This window comes from Marmota marmota, unplaced genomic scaffold (genome assembly GCF_001458135.2).
Source record: "Marmota marmota marmota unplaced genomic scaffold, marMar, whole genome shotgun sequence".
Classification (NCBI taxonomy): Eukaryota; Metazoa; Chordata; class Mammalia; order Rodentia; family Sciuridae; genus Marmota; species Marmota marmota.
Window position 1 is genome coordinate 10292475 of NW_026000211.1, and position 16858 is coordinate 10309332.

The 16858-nt window shown below is 37.7% G+C and overlaps 1 long non-coding RNA gene across 1 annotated transcript; it reads right to left on the reverse strand.

Annotated features, from left to right (window-relative positions):
- Window positions 1-728: 728 nt before the first annotated feature.
- On the reverse strand, window positions 729-2270 carry LOC107142625. The gene is made up of 2 exons (XR_001503583.2): window positions 2115-2270; window positions 729-1042 (listed from the first exon to the last, which is right to left on the reverse strand). It is a non-coding gene; the product is annotated as an uncharacterized LOC107142625 (long non-coding RNA).
- Window positions 2271-16858: the final 14588 nt, after the last annotated feature.

A 16858-nucleotide genomic window follows, 5' to 3' on the forward strand; every position in this document is an offset into this window, starting at 1 on the left:
GAAGGAAGGATTGGGGTGTAATGGTCAATTGTCTGAGCCTTGTAAGAGAATAATAAGAAAGGATTGGGTTATGACAAAGCATTACTTCTACCACAGGGTATCAAAATGTGCTTATCTCAACAGACTATTCTCTGGAAGCCCATGTGAAAGTACACATGACTTGTATCCCCAAGGCCTGTAGAACTATAGTTAGGGTCCCACCCCTCATGTTTGTTCCCCAGAGCTGGAAACACTAGTGGGCTAATGCTTCTGCATTCATACTTTTCTTTCATTGATTTCACATTGAAAGAAAGAGGATGGAGGTCAATCCTTTCTGGGTCAAATACAGATATTATCTTTATTTCATATATCTACTAGCAGTACTATTTTAATAGTGATGATGTTTCTGCATGAGGTCACAGTTTAAAATGAGAATGTACATTCATCTTTACTCTTTTTCTGGGAGGTGTCAGAGTTCTGAAATGCTCAGTTATCTAAGTCTTCACATCTTCAAGTATTTACTTGAAAATTCACAAGTCACTAAATAAGAATTCTCATTGAGAACATGACCTCAAATATTAGTGCTTAGATGGCTCTGTGTTCACCATGACACAGACAGCCTGACCAATTCTCTTTGACCTGCTTTCTGGAGAGAGAGGTAGTGACTGGAAGTTTCCCCTCCATACTCTGAATACTTTAGAGAAAGAAAAGACGAGGTCAGGTGATCTGTTGGCATCAAGAGATTCCACTCTTCAGGAAGAAGATATTATTTATTCTTAAAAGTTGAGTTACCATCTTCAGTGAAACCAGAGTAACTTTGGGCACCATAAGTACTAAAGCAGAGAAACGCCTCCCACCCCACATTGCAGCAGAACAGGTCCAAGATGACTTCTGCCCACTCAGCTCTGCCCTCTTCCACCTGTTAGGTCGCTGTTAGAATTTACTGTGAATGCAGCACCCTGAGATAAGGAGGAAATATCCAGAATAGCCCAGGCTTTGTCTTCATCCCTCCAAGAAGATGATCTCTTACATATTCAGCTCAGTGAACCAAGTTACTTCTAGGCTAGAAAAAAAAAAAAAACCCAAAGCAGAATGAGTTCAGGGTCCTTCCGCTGCAGTGTGACATGGGCATGCACAGATGAACCTCCATCCACCCAGGCAGCCTTCCTCAGCCTTGGAAGAGTGGCTTGCATGAGTCCTAGGCTTCTAGTGTAGTGTTCCTTGTTGACTATCTGTGAGTGATAAAATTGTTTCACTTAACTCATGTCAGTGTTTACTCTCACTGGACTTCTCCACGTGGACTTATCACTAGTACACAGTGAATCTATTCACACATGTGTGCATACGTAACTTCTAGTAGGCCAGCCTCCCCAATGTTTACTCAAACTAGTCATTAAAGGCAGGAGAAGAACAGAGCTGTAGCTTGGGAGGGAGGAGGTCAAAATATGTTGACAGTTGTTATTGTTATAATTGTGGAATTTGTAGCTGTTTTGGTCTTGTCACCAGATGAGGTCTGAGGAGGTCCTCAGAAGGGACAAGGGGACCTCAACTCAGCCCTGGCAGGTTCTCTAGTTATACCAGAGAAAGGAATTTCAGGGTGCATCTAAAGAGGAGGGAGAAATTTATTCAGCAAAACAAATAAAACAACAGCATACACACTCAAAGAAAGAAGTACAATGGCGCTCAAGAAAGAGACAAGGTTTGGGGGTCTCAGCCTTCTCCTTTTAAAGGAAACCTTATAAGTGGTATAAGGGGGCAACTTCATGCTGACGAGCTCGATTCCTTTGGTGGTGGAGCAGAGTGGACCACACTGGTCTGATTCTTTTCAGATTCTTTAGGTTGATATTATCTGGTTAATACCCAGTGCTTGGACTGTACCCATATCATGGGTCTTTTAACAATTTTTCTCTCTAGGCCTCTTTTAATCAGTGCAAAAATATATCCTGTAAGCAAATAGGGGTAGAGGCACAAATTAACTGGACTTGCTATACTTTTAATATTTTTGGACATTTTTAAGAATTTAGGCCTGGAGCAAAACAGGCCTGTGCAGTTAAGGTGAAGGTGTTGGTGGAGGTTTTACATTTAAAGTTCCCTGTTTGCCTCCCCACCCCCTCTTTCTTTCTTTTCTCTCTTACCTCAGTTGGAGGACAGGTAACAAAGTGAGCATGTTTGTAGGATGTGATGGTTACTTCCATGGGTCAATTTGGCTGGGCTATGGAGCTCAGATACTTGACCTAACATGGCTCTGGATGTTTCTGTGAGAGTGTATTTGAATGAGATTAATATTTGAATTGGTGGATTTTGGGCAAAGATCTTGCCCTTTATAAACTGTGCGGGCCTCATCCAATCAGTTGGAGGCCTGAATAGAAAAGACTGTCCTTCCCAAAACAGGAGAAAACTGAGCCAGCAGATGAACTTTGGACTTGAACAGAAATGAGGTCTAGCTGGGTCAACAGCCTGCTGGCTCACCCTGTAGGAAGATCACAGGAGCCTCTTTCTCTCTCTCCAATGTTTGTATATGTCATATACAAATACAAAACCCTATTGTCCTGATTCCCTGACAAATAAATAATTTGACAGAGAGCAGATGCATGAAGACAATTGAATAAAAGAGCAAGGAGCCATCAGAGGCAGGTAGTATGCCTTTGGAAGAGCCAGTCAGAAACATGGTTAGTGGCCAATGTTTCATCAGCAAAATAAAGGTCTAATTTTTTTCACAGCCTTTTTTAAAACAGTAATAAAATAGTTTCCCATATATCTTGTTTCCCACTTGCTTTATTCAATTCAGATAGAAATTTACCTCATAAATCGTATGGTAAAAAAAAAATAAATAAATTTACCTCAATTCGTTAACCATTTGTTAAAAAAAGCAACACTTAATTCCTCCTATAAAAACAACCTTACCAATAACACTGGTGTTCACATTTTCTGATTTTACGTTTCTATCAGTGAGAACCTTTGAGCCTATACCCTTGATATACACATATGTGCTTACTTGTGAAGTTTTTACATTACTCTACTAATGAATGATTTATTGTATAAAACATGCAAAAAATAAAAATTTGAAAAGTAGGAGATGAAGATGAAATTATATTAAAAATATTTAGAACAGGCCCAGCGGCCTGCCGGCGTGGTAGTCACGTCACCCCAATTGGAGTAGGGGCAGAGCAGAGCCGCCGCCTGCGCCCGGAACAGGCCCAGTGGCCCACCGGCGTGGTAGTCACGTCACCCCAATTGGAGTAAGGGCAGAGCAGAGCTGCCGCCCGCGCCTGCAACGTAGGCAGACCTGCGACCGACCGGCAGAACAGGCCCAGCGGCCAGTCAGCGTGGTAGACAGATCACCCCAATTGGAGGAGGAGCACAGCCACCGCCCGCCCCTGCAAGGGAGACTTTTCAACTATACAAGAGCAATATAAATATATAGGGGGAAAATTTCAAAAACACAACAGTTTCACCAAGCAGTATGAAAAGACAAGGAAAGAAAGGACCACAAGTAATGCAGGTCAACTCAATTTTAGAAGAGGTAATAGCTTCAGCAGATGGAATGTCAGATAAAGAGTTCAGGATATACATGCTTCAGATGATCTGGAGTCTCAAGGAAGACATTAGACAGCAATATCAGACAATGAAAGATCACTTCCACAATGAATTACATAAACAAATCCAAGAAGCAAAAGATCAACTATACAGGGAGATAGAGGTTATAGAAAACAAACAAACAGAAATCCTAGAAAAGCAGGAAGCAATAAACCAACTTAAAAACTCAATTGAGAATACTACCAGCAGAGTAGAACACTTAGAAGATAGAACATCAGACAATGAAGACAAAGTATTTCAACTTGAAAAGAACATAGACAGCTCAGCAAGACTGTTAAGAAACCATGAGCAGAACATCCAAGAAATATGGGATAACATTAAGAGACCAAACTTAAGAGTCATTGGGATACAGGAAGGTACAGAGCTCCAAACCAAAGGAATGAGCAGTCTATTCAATGAAATAATACGAGAAAACTTCCCAGACTTGAAGAATGAGACAGAATCCCAAATCCTAGAAGCCTACAGGACGCCGAATGTGCAAAATCATAAGAGATCCACACCTAGACACATTATAATGAAGATGCCCAACATACAGAATAAGGAGAGAATTTTAAAAGCTACAAGAGAAAGGAAGCAGATTACATTTAGGGGTAAGCCAATCAGGATAACAGCTGATCTTTCAACACAGACTCTGAAAGCTAGAAGATCCTGGAATAACATATTTCAAACACTGAAAGAAAATGGGTTCCAACCAAGAATTGTGTATCCAGCGAAATTAAGCTTCAGGATGGAAGATGAAATTAAAACCTTCCACGATAAACAAAAGTTTAAAGAATTCGCAGCTAGAAAACCATCTCTTCAAAACATCCTCGCCAAAGCATTACAGGAAGAGGAAATGGAAAATAACAATGAAAACCAACAGTGGGAGGTAGGACAGTAAAGGGGGGGAAAATAATCAAAGAGGAAAACAAACCATGTTTAGTAACAGAAATAAACAAATATGGCTGGAAGAACAACCCATATCTCAATAATAACCCTAAATGTTAATGGCTTAAACTCACCAATTAAGAGACACAGGCTAGTAGAATGGATCACAAAACAAGACCCAACAATATGCTGCCTACAGGAGACGCATTTGATAGGAAAAGACATACATAGGCTGAAGGTGAAAGGTTGGGAAAAATCATATCACTCATATGGACTTCGGAAACAAGCAGGAGTGTCCATACTCATATCAAATAAAATAGATTTCAAGCCAAAGTTAATCAAAAGGGATAAAGAGGGACACTACATACTGCTTAAGGGAACCATACACCAACAAGACATAACAATCATAAATATTTATGCCCCAAACAATGGTGCAGCTATGTTCGTCAAACAAACTCTTCTCAAGTTCAAGAGTCTAATAGACCACCATACCATAATCATGGGAGACTTCAACACACCTCTCTCGCCACTGGACAGATCTTCCAAACAAAAGTTGAATAAGGAAACTATAGAACTCAATAACACTATTAATAACCTAGACCTAATTGACATATATAGAGTATACCACCCAACATCAAGCAGTTACACTTTTTTCTCAGCAGCACATGGATCCTTCTCAAAAATAGATCATATATTATGTCACAGGGCAACTCTTAGACAATATAAAGGAGTAGAGATAATACCATGCATCTTATCTGATCATAATGGAATGAAACTGAAAATCAACGATAAAAGAAGGAAGGAAAAAGCATACATCACTTGGAGAATGAACAATAGGTTACTGAATGATCAATGGGTTATAGAAGACATCAAGGAGGAAATTAAAAAATTCTTAGAGATAAATGAAAACACAGACACAACATATCGGAATCTATGGGACACATTGAAAGCAGTTCTAAGAGGAAAATTCATTGCTTGGAGTTCATTCCTTAAAAAAAGAAAAAACCAACAAATAAATGATCTCATACTTCATCTCAAAATCCTTGAAAAAGAAGAGCAAAACAACAGCAAAAGAAGTAGAAGGCAAGAAATAATTAAAATCAGAGCTGAAATTAATGAAATCGAAACAAAAGAAACAATTGAAAAAATTGACAAAACTAAAAGTTGGTTCTTTGAAAAAATAAACAAAATCGACAGACCCTTAGCGATGCTAGCGAAGAGAAGAAGAGAGAGAACTCAAATTACTAGCATACGGGATGAAAAAGGCAATATCACAACAGACACTTCAGAAATACAGAAGATAATCAAAAACTATTTTGAATCCTTATACTCCAATAAATTAGAAGATAGTGAAGGCATAGATAAATTTCTTAAGTCATATGATCTGCCCAGATTGAGTCAGGAGGATATAGACAACCTAAACAGACCAATATCAATTGAGGAAATAGAAGAAACCATCAAAAGACTACCAACTAAGAAAAGCCCAGGACCGGATGGGTATACAGCAGAGTTTTACAAAACCTTTAAAGAGGAACTAATACCAATACTTTTCAAGCTACTTCAGGAAATAGAAAAAGAGGGAGAACTTCCAAATTCATTCTACGAGGCCAACATCACCCTGATACCTAAACCAGACAAAGACACTTCAAAGAAAGAAAACTACAGACCAATATCTCTAATGAACCTAGATGCAAAAATCCTCAATAAAATTCTGGCGAATCGGATACAAAAACATATCAAAAAAATTGTACACCATGATCAAGTAGGATTCATCCCTGGGATGCAAGGCTGGTTCAATATACGGAAATCAATAAATGTTATTCACCACATCAATAGACTTAAAAATAAGAACCATATGATCATCTCGATAGATGCGGAAAAAGCATTCGACAAAGTACAGCATCCCTTTATGTTCAAAACTCTAGAAAAACTAGGGATAACAGGAACATACCTCAATATTGTAAAAGCAATCTATGCTAAGCCTCAGGCTAGCATCATTCTGAATGGAGAAAAACTGAAGGCATTCCCTCTAAAATCTGGAACAAGACAGGGATGCCCTCTCTCTCCACTTCTGTTCAACATAGTTCTCGAAACACTGGCCAGAGCAATTAGACAGACGAAAGAAATTAAAGGCATCAAAATAGGAAAAGAAGAACTTAAATTATCACTATTTGCAGATGATATGATTCTATACCTAGCAGACCCAAAAGGCTCTACAAAGAAACTATTAGAGCTAATAAATGAATTCAGCAAAGTGGCAGGATATAAAATCAACACGCATAAATCAAAGGCATTCCTGTATATCAGCGACAAATCCTCTGAAATGGAAATGAGGACAACCACTCCATTCACAATATCTTCAAAAAAAATAAAATACTTGGGAATCAACCTAACAAAAGAGGTGAAAGACTTATACAATGAAAACTACAGAACCCTAAAGAGAGAAATAGAAGAAGATCTTAGAAGATGGAAAAATATACCCTGTTCATGGATAGGCAGAACTAACATCATCAAAATGGCGATATTACCAAAAGTTCTCTATAGGTTTAATGCAATGCCAATCAAAATCCCAACGGCATTTCTTGTAGAAATAGAGAAAGCAATCATGAAATTCATATGGAAAAATAAAAGACCCAGAATAGCAAAAACAATGCTAAGCAGGAAGTGTGAATCAGGCGGTATAGCGATACCAGACTTCAAACTATACTACAGAGCAATAGTAACAAAAACAGCATGGTACTGGTACCAAAACAGGCGGGTGGACCAATGGTACAGAATAGAGGACACAGAAACCAATCCACAAAACTACAACTATCTTATATTTGATAAAGGGGCTAAAAGCATGCAATGGAGGAAGGATAGCATCTTCAACAAATGGTGCTGGGAAAACTGGAAATCCATATGCAACAAAATGAAACTGAATCCCTTTCTCTCGCCATGCACAAAAGTTAATTCAAAATGGATCAAGGAGCTTGATATCAAATCAGAGACACGCCGTCTGATAGAAGAAAAAGTTGGCTACGATCTACATACTGTGGGGTCGGGCTCCAAATTCCTCAATAGGACACCCATAGCACAAAAGTTAATAACTAGAATCAACAAATGGGACTTACTCAAACTAAAAAGTTTTTTCTCAGCAAAAGAAACAATAAGAGAGGTAAATAGGGAGCCTACACCCTGGGAACAAATCTTTACTCCTCACACTTCAGATAGAGCCCTAATATCCAGAGTATACAAAGAACTCAAAAAATTAGACAATAAGAGAACAAACAACCCAATCAACAAATGGGCCAAGGACCTGAACAGACACTTCTCAGAGGAGGACATACAGTCAATCAACAAGTACATGAAAAAATGCTCACCATCTCTAGCTGTCAGAGAAATGCAAATCAAAACCACCCTAAGATACCATCTCACTCCAGTAAGATTGGCAGCCATTATGAAGTCAAACAACAACAAGTGCTGGCGAGGATGTGGGGAAAAGGGTACACTTGTACATTGCTGGTGGGACTGCAAATTGGTGCAGCCAATTTGGAAAGCAGTATGGAGATTTCTTGGAAAGCTGGGAATGGAGCCACCATTTGACCCAGCTATTCCCCTTCTTGGTCTATTCCCTAAAGACCTAAAAAGAGCATGCTACAGGGACACTGCTACATCGATGTTCATAGCAGCACAATTCACAATAGCAAGACTGTGGAACCAACCTAGATGCCCTTCAATAGACGAATGGATAAAAAAAATGTGGCATTTATACACAATGGAGTATTACTCTGCATTATAAAAATGACAAAATCATAGAATTTGCAGGGAAATGGATGGCATTAGAGCAGATTATGCTAAGTGAAGCTAGCCAATCCCTAAAAAACAAATGCCAAATGTCTTCTTTGATATAAGGAGAGTAACTCTGAACAGAGTAGGGACGAAGAGCATGAGAAGAAGATTAACATTAAACAGGGATGAGAGGTGGGAGGGAAAGGGAGAGAGAAGGGAAATTGCATGTAAATGGAAGGAGACCCTCAGGGTTATACAAAATTACATACAAGAGGAAGTGAGGGGAAAGGGAAAAACAAATACAAGGGGGAGAAATGAATTACAGTAGAGGGGGTAGAGAGAGAAGAGGGGAGGGGAGGGGAGGGGGGATAGTAGAGGATAGGAAAGGCAGCAGAATACAACAGACACTAGTATGGCAATATGTAAATCAATGGATGTGTAACTGATGTGATTCTGCAATCTGTATACGGGGTAAAAATGGGAGTTCATAACCCACTTGAATCAAAGTGTGAAATATGATATATCAAGAAACATGTAATGTTTTGAACAACCAACAATAAAAATTAAAAAAAAAGAATTTTATTCCTTTGATAAATACAAAGCCAAAATAAATAAATAAAAATATTTAAATTCAAATGATAGTAGATAGCTTTTTTTTCCCCAAAGTATTATTAATAATTTATAGAGTATAATATGGCAAAAATACTTCATTACTTTTTAAAATCTTGACCTAATGTCAATAACAATTCAAAGAATTAGACTAAATTCACTGTATTTGAGAATACCATTACTCAGTTTTAATAGTTTTTGTAACTGAAAAAGATTATTTAAAAAGAGGTTATTTAACAGACACCATGGCCTGGAGATCCAGAGGAGGGCCCTGCTGCTGCCTCCCTCCCCCCTGCCACACAGTTGCCTAGCGATCCGGAGAGAGAGCCACCCCACTCTGGGGTTCTTTATTCACCAAACTGTGGCTCTACAGCCAAACATCAGGGTACATATAAGCTTGAGGCTGCTACTACCATGAAACTAGGATATCCTTGCTTCTATCAAGGGACAACAATAAGGACTTGGTAAGACATCACCAAGGTCCCTGTGTGTTAGAGTCTGTAAACAAGTCAAAATAACACCTGGCATTTTGCCAGGGGAATGTTAGAGTTGTAAACAAGTCTGGATGGTGCCTGGCAAAATGCCAGAGGGAATGGTTTGAGAAGTAACAAAAGCGAGCCATTAAGTGTGGAGATTCCTTATTGGTTGACTGATGTATCTAGTTTATGCTAATTAGATAAGCTGTGTGGAATGTATAAATACTGCTCCTGTCCTGCAATAAACGGCTCCCACTCCTGCTGTATCAACGTACACAAGTTATTCGTCACCCCCCCTGATTATTCTGCTGCAGCTGGACTGCGGCACCTGTGGGCCTGGCTGCACAAGAGGTTTCTCTACTAGGGGTGCTAACAGTTATACTGTTGCTGAGGTAACAGGAAATCTTGCATAGTGTTGCCTATCTCTCGTTTCTCCTACTAATAGCCAACTTCTTAACATTAACCTCTCACTTGTCATATAATCTAATACCTCCATATTCTCACATCCTACCTCAAAAACATCTCAGCCAACCCCCCCAGTCCCCCTTTTTACCATTAGAAACTGTATACCATTATGCAAACCTATTGACTATATTGTAGAATATAACCAAACTCATCATTTACGATTATAGTAACAAAACTGTAAATGTAAAAATAGAAGCTAACAGATAAATGGCTGCATGTTGGGTACATTGGGTGCTGTAATATTGAAGTCCCCCTTAAAAAAGTGACCTCACTTTTAAGGTAACCTATAGGGGCACTATAAGACAATAGGGCAGAAGCTGTGATACCTCAGATCTACACTGAGAGAGAGGAAGACACATAGATATTATGAAAACATAAGGGAGGAAATTTCCCCCAAACAAACCAAGATACTACAACAATAGAATCCGTAGATAGCACAGTAGGTGAAATGTTAGAAAAGGAGTTCAGAATATACGTAACTAAAATGATTTGGGAATTAAAGAATGACCTAAGTAAGCAGATACAGGCAAAAATTGATCACTCCAACAAAGAGATAAGAGAACAAATACAGATTGCAAAAGATTACTTCAGGAAAGAGATAGAGATGCTGAAAAAAACCCCAGAAATCCTTGAAATAAAATAAACAATAATCCAATTTAAAAACTCAATAGATAACATCATCAACAGACTTGATCACTTGGAAGACAGAACCCCAGACAATGAAGACAAAATATACAATCTTGAAAATAAAGTTGACCTCACAGTGAAGATGCTAAGAAACCATGAACAGAATATCCAATAATTATGGGATACCATCAAAAGACCAATTTAAGATTATTGGGATAGACAAAGGTTCAGAGATTCAAGCCAAAGGAATGCACAATCTCTTCAATGAAATAATATCAAAAAATTTCCAAGCATGAAGAATGAACTGGAAAATCAAATACAAAAGGCCTAAAGGTCAACAAATGTACAAAATTACAACAGATCTACACTAAGACACATTATAATGAAAATGCCTAGCATACAGAATAAGGATAGAATCTTAAGAGCCACAAGAGAGAAAAATCAGATTACCTATAAAGGAAGACCAATTCAGATCTCAGCAGATTTTTCATCCTAGATTCTCAAAGCTAGGAGATCCTGGAACAACATATACCAAGCTCTAAAAGATAATGGATTCCAACCAAGAATCTTATGTCCAGCAAAATTCAGCTTCAAATTTGGTGATGAAATAAAAAATCTTGCATGATAAACAAAAGCTAAAAGAGTTTACAGAAAGAAAGCCTGCACTATAGAACATTCTTGGCAAAATATTCCAGGAGGAAGAAATGAAAAACAACAATGAAAATCTGCAAAGGGAAGAACTACAATAAAGGAAAAGCCAACCAAAGGAGAAACCAAGTCGAGCTAAATACCAAAAATAAACAAAAATGACTGTTGATGCAATTTATGTCTCTTTCAACTCTTTTTGATACAATTTTACATGTAAAAATTTCAACTACAATATTATCTAATTTTTCAGGGTTTTGTTTATTTTGATTTTTTTTTAGTTTTCTGTTTCTCTTCACAAAGTTACACAAATATTTTTCTTTAAAAGTTTTAGCATTTCGTGTTATATTTTAATATATAATTAATCTGGTATGTGTACATACATTGCCTGTGATATGAGATGAGGTATATTTTTACTTTCTTTTTTTTTTTTTCACCCCAAGATTGGGAAGAAACCACACTGAGCCAGGAGTTGTGTCAGCTGTGAAGGCGCAGCAGATCTCAGCTTTATTGTGTCAGGGACAAGGTTATATAGTGATAGAAGGAGGGGGTAAGGACAGAAAGTATCGAGAACCAATAGAGGGCAGTTATGTCACTATCACTAGGGGCCTAGGCAGATTTCAGTTTAAACCATTAGGCAGGGCTAAGGTCAAAAGCCTGCGCCCAGGCTAAAAGCCCATGCACGCCAATCCAGCCAGGGCACGTATATGGAAATGCTCTGGAAGAACCCATGAGGCCACCTCAGCCAACACTCAATAATGGCCACGGTCCCAAAGGAGGTAAAAGATTCCAACATAAAAATAAATAGACATTAGATTCCAAAGAATTACTAGGACAAATAAAATGAACATGAAATATCTTACTAACAATTATTTTCTTTGCAAATTATGTTGGTAATCCATTGGATTATATGAAAGTTTATTAAATTAAAAAATAATTTCTCTATTTGTTAAAAAAAAAGAAGTAAAGGAGAACAAATTATTCTGTATCTTGACTGTAGTACTAACTCTCTCTCTCTCTCTCTCTCTCTCTCTCTCTATATATATATATATATATATATATATAGTCACTTTTTATATTTGTGTTGTCAAAATTCATATAACTATAAAACTAAATAGGGCAAATTGTACCATATATAAATTGTATCTCAACAAACATGACTTTAAAAAGAAATCTAGTTCATGAAGTGTTTTAATAATATTCGGCACATACTAACCACCTGATAAATAATGGCTATTATGATGATTCATTAAAACAACCAGCATTAGGCTGATTCATAGTGGGATAGGGAGGGGGAGCATGCGAGGAATATATAAACTCTAGATAGGGCAAAGGGGTGGGATGGTAAGGGAGGGGGCATGAGGTTAGAAATGATGGTGGAATGAGATGGATGTCATTATCCAAAGTACATGTATGAAGACACGGATGGTGTGATATACTTTGTATACAACCAGAGATATGAAAAATTGTGCTCTATATGTGTAATGTGAATTGTAATGCATTCTGCTGCCATATATAACAAATCAGAATACAAAAAAAGAATCATGTAGACAAGGATGCTAACAGAAAAAAAAGAAGGTTTAAAAGAAAGAAATTGAAATTGGTTTCCTTAAAAATTCTGAATTTACTCCTATTCAGTAATTAGGAAAAGATTTTTGTCGAACTACTTCTAGAAACTCTATTTTGCTTGATGTTAATTGTCTTTGAAGACTATGAAATTCCTGATGAATTTTTGTACTTTTGAAAAATCATTTTATGATCCATTTATGTTTTTTTTAAAAGTTAAAAAAAAATTTTTTTTTTAAATTTGTAAATGGTCGTTTCTTGTTTTCTGGTGCTGGGGACGGAATGCAGGGTCTTGTCCATACTAGGCACATATTCTGCCACTGAGCTACACCCCCACCCCCAGCCTTGCGTGTTTTCAGTTTTTAAGAGAACAGACACAAGAGCTTTTATAGATGATGTACAGTTTACAGCAGTCAAATTTCATCATAATGACACAAAAATCCACTTTCAAAATATCCTTCAGGCTTTTAAAAATAAAAAAAGACTGGTATTTTTATTTTGCCATGAAATAAAAAGTTCTGATACTTTGAAATAAGCCAGACCTTCCTCCAGAACTGAGAGGGAAGTCAATCGGTTTGGGGTACCTTATGGCAGCCCTAGGAAACTAATAGGGAGTTCAGTATCTTGATCTGAATGGTACGAATGTAGATGTATATAGACGAAGGTATGTAAAGATGAGTTGACTTATACTGTTATGTGTATTGCTCTATATTTGTGCTATAATACAATTTTAAAAATTAAGCTACATTAGCATCTTAATCCATTTGGGTTGCTACAACAAAATGTAAATAATAGAAACTCCTGTCTCACCGTTCTGTGGGCTGGAGAGTCCAAGATCCTGAAGCATCTGGGAAGGACCCCTTCTTCACAGACAGCACCTTCTCCACGTGTCCTCTCTTGGGGGAACAGGCAAACACACTCCTCTGGGCCTCTGTTTTAGGGGCACTGATTCTATTCACGAGGATTATGAATTTAGAGAGGACACAGACACTTAGACTCTAATCATCAGTGTGTTCTATTTTCTTCACTATAGACTATGACAGGTGGTGTTGAAATTATCCATAGAAAGCCATATTGTGAGCCTTTAAAAAACTGTCTCTCAGCATTTTCTCCTCATGGACTTATTAGCAGTAACCTATGGATTAAAATTATGTGTAGCCCAGAGCACACCTGTAATCCCAGCATCTTGGGTGGCGGAGGCAGGAGGATAGTGAGTTCAAAGCCAGCCTCAGCAACATGAAGTGCTAAGCAACTCAGTGAGATCCTGTCTCTAAATAAAATTAAAAAATAAGTCTGCGGATGTGTTCAGTGGTCGAGTGATGCTGAGTTCAATCCCTGGTTACACCCCTCTCAAAAAAAGAAAACCTCAAAATACTATCTATGTCTTGACTTTTAACAACCACTACTTATTTTATTTTTTTAAAAAACTGGATATTGAAAAAGCTTACTTAAGGCAATTAAGGAGGTGAAAGCACAAAAGAGAAGCCAAGAGACTCAATCTGGAGAAAGTTATAAATCTAAACAAAGAAGAAGTCATCTTCTAGAACTCTTTACACTCATTCTCTTCTAGAACTCTTCTCTTTACACACATTCTCTTCACAGAAATAGAATAAAAAGGCATCCCCTCAATAGGACAGTTTATAAAGCCAAGGTCTGACATTGTTTGATTTTTTTATGATTATGAAGTGCTTCCATAAGCACAGTGTGCCAACAAGAATTAACCATTTTCCAAAATATAGTCTCTTACAATTGGTTTTCTTTCCTTTTCTAGGTCTTCTCTGACTAGCAATATGATCGTACAGAACTGCCAGCTAATTTAATTCATGTTCAGAGGAACTGATTATTTCCTTAAGATTACCAAGCTCATTTAGAGTTACTAAATTTTACTTTCCATTTAAATGAAATATGATCTTAAGCAGAAATAAGAATAATTGAAACTAACATGATCACAATGGTGTAACTTAGAGAAGAAAATCCTCTATTCAGATTTTTTTTTTACAGTTATTAGGCCATGTATGAGTAATTTTTTTCCACCAAAAATTTTTTACAAAGCTCACAGTTTATTCAAAAAGGTAAATTAGCTGCAGCAACTTTTAGGTTTTTATTTCCGATTAAATGTGATAATTACAATAGAGGAAGCTTCTGAGCTTTCTCTTAATCCTTTTAAATTATTATTTCTTGGCCACTGTCTAATGTAACATTTTACATACACTAATCTTTTTGTTCCACAGTTTTGAAATCTGTGGTGCACACATATAACTCAACCCTTAGTGTCCTTCTTTCTGTGACGAGCCTAATGACCAGCTCAGTGTAAGAAACTATGGGGGCCTTTGCATACTGTAGACTAAAAGGGGGCCTGATAAAAAGGGACATATATTCTAATTACCAATTAAATAAGGGTGAAACCACTTTGAGGCACTGGTGCTTCTATTTCTCAGATTAACAACTGACTTGTCCTTTGTAGAAGAATTCTGGTTTCCTGGACAAATTGTGAGGGTGGCACTTGCTCTTGTGTATTTGCAGGGAAAGTCCCCATCCATTCTTTCATGTGATGGGATGACAGAATATATTTTTATTACTTTGTTAAAGGTCTGGATTTCTGGATTATAAAAAAGAGCTTAGAAGTTGCTGAAAAGGTGGAACTCTCAGAAATTCCATCCTGCCAATTTTAATTCCTATTATAATATTGTGTCCCTTGATTATGGGGAAAAGCTAATTCTGTTTTTTTGTTTTGTTTTGTTTTTTTTGACAGAGTGGCTGACTGAGCCTCGGATCCTCTCCTAACCTAGCCATCCTGAGTTTGTGGGCAAATCCTATGAAAAGAGTTATAGCATTAAAGAAGTGAAACAATGACAACACACCACCGATTCTGTGTAGAGCTTCCAAAGTAAATAAAATACTAAGGAAAGAAGCATCTTTCCTCTTACCTAAGGGACTGTTGAAGGTTTGAGTCACTATGAGCTTAAGCCACTGCAGTGCTTTCTTAAGGCACAAAGACTTGTGGTAAGCATCTGAACTTCTTGTTTGAGACAGTGAAGTCATAGGGACTTGCCAGATACTCCTCTCTGCACAGCTTCACTATTCTCTTTCACACTGTGATTTGAACTCAGCCTCAGAGCTAGTTATGCCTAGATGAATAGTTCCCACCTCTAGCCCATTCAACCTCTGCCTTTCTCCAGCAAACTGTATCACTGCTGTCCTGCTCATCCTCCTACTGAGCTAGGAGGCCATCATCTTCACTGCTCAACCTGCTCTTGATGCCACACAGGAGGCAATTGCAGCTCTGTCATTCTGGGTTGCACTACTGCTGGTCATATCTGCATAGGCTTGGCTTTTTTTTTTTTTTTTGCAGCATCTCTTCCAAGTTAGGTCTTTACACACATTGCTTTGATGCATGCCATAAAAACTACAGTGTTACTACCTTCACTTCCAAGCTTGCACATGTGGCTTGAGTGGTGCTTGGGTGAGAGATAGTGTTCAGCTACACAATAGTCAAGACCACTGCTGTTCAAAGTCTGGGGACTCACACAAAGTCATTGTCATGCTTGTTTTTCCACTAAGGTAAAGATACTCCCCATGCTACACAGAGCTTTTAAAATGTACTTATTTTTCTTTTTAAAAAAAATTATTTATTTATTCCAATTTGTTATACATGACAGCACAATGCATTTCAATTCATAGTACACATATAGAATACAATTTTTCATAGCTCTGGTTGTACACAAAGTAGAGTCACACCATTCATGACTTCATACCTGTACTTGGGGTAATGATATCCATCTCATTCCACTGTCTCTCCTACTCTCCTGCCCCCTTCCTCCCTATCCCTCCTCTTTGCCTATCTAGAGTTCATCTAATCCACCCATGTCCCCAGTGAACATAGATGTGAAACCCATGTCCCCCAACCCCAACCCCATTATTAATCAGCATCCTTAAATCAGATTAAACATTCAGCACTTGGCTTTTGGGGATTGGGTCACTTCACTTAGCATTATATTCTCCAGTTCCATCCATTTACCTGCAAATGCCATGATTTTACTCTCTTTTAATGCTGAGGAATATTCCATTCTGTATATACATAACACATTTTCTTTGTTCATTCATCTACTGAAGGGCATCTAGGTTGGTTCTACAATTTAGCTATTGTGAATTGTGCTGCTATAAACATTGATGTGGTTGTGTCCTGTAGTATGCTGTTTTGAAGTCCTTTGTGTATAGATCAACAAGTAGGATAGCTGGGTCAAATAGTTCTATTC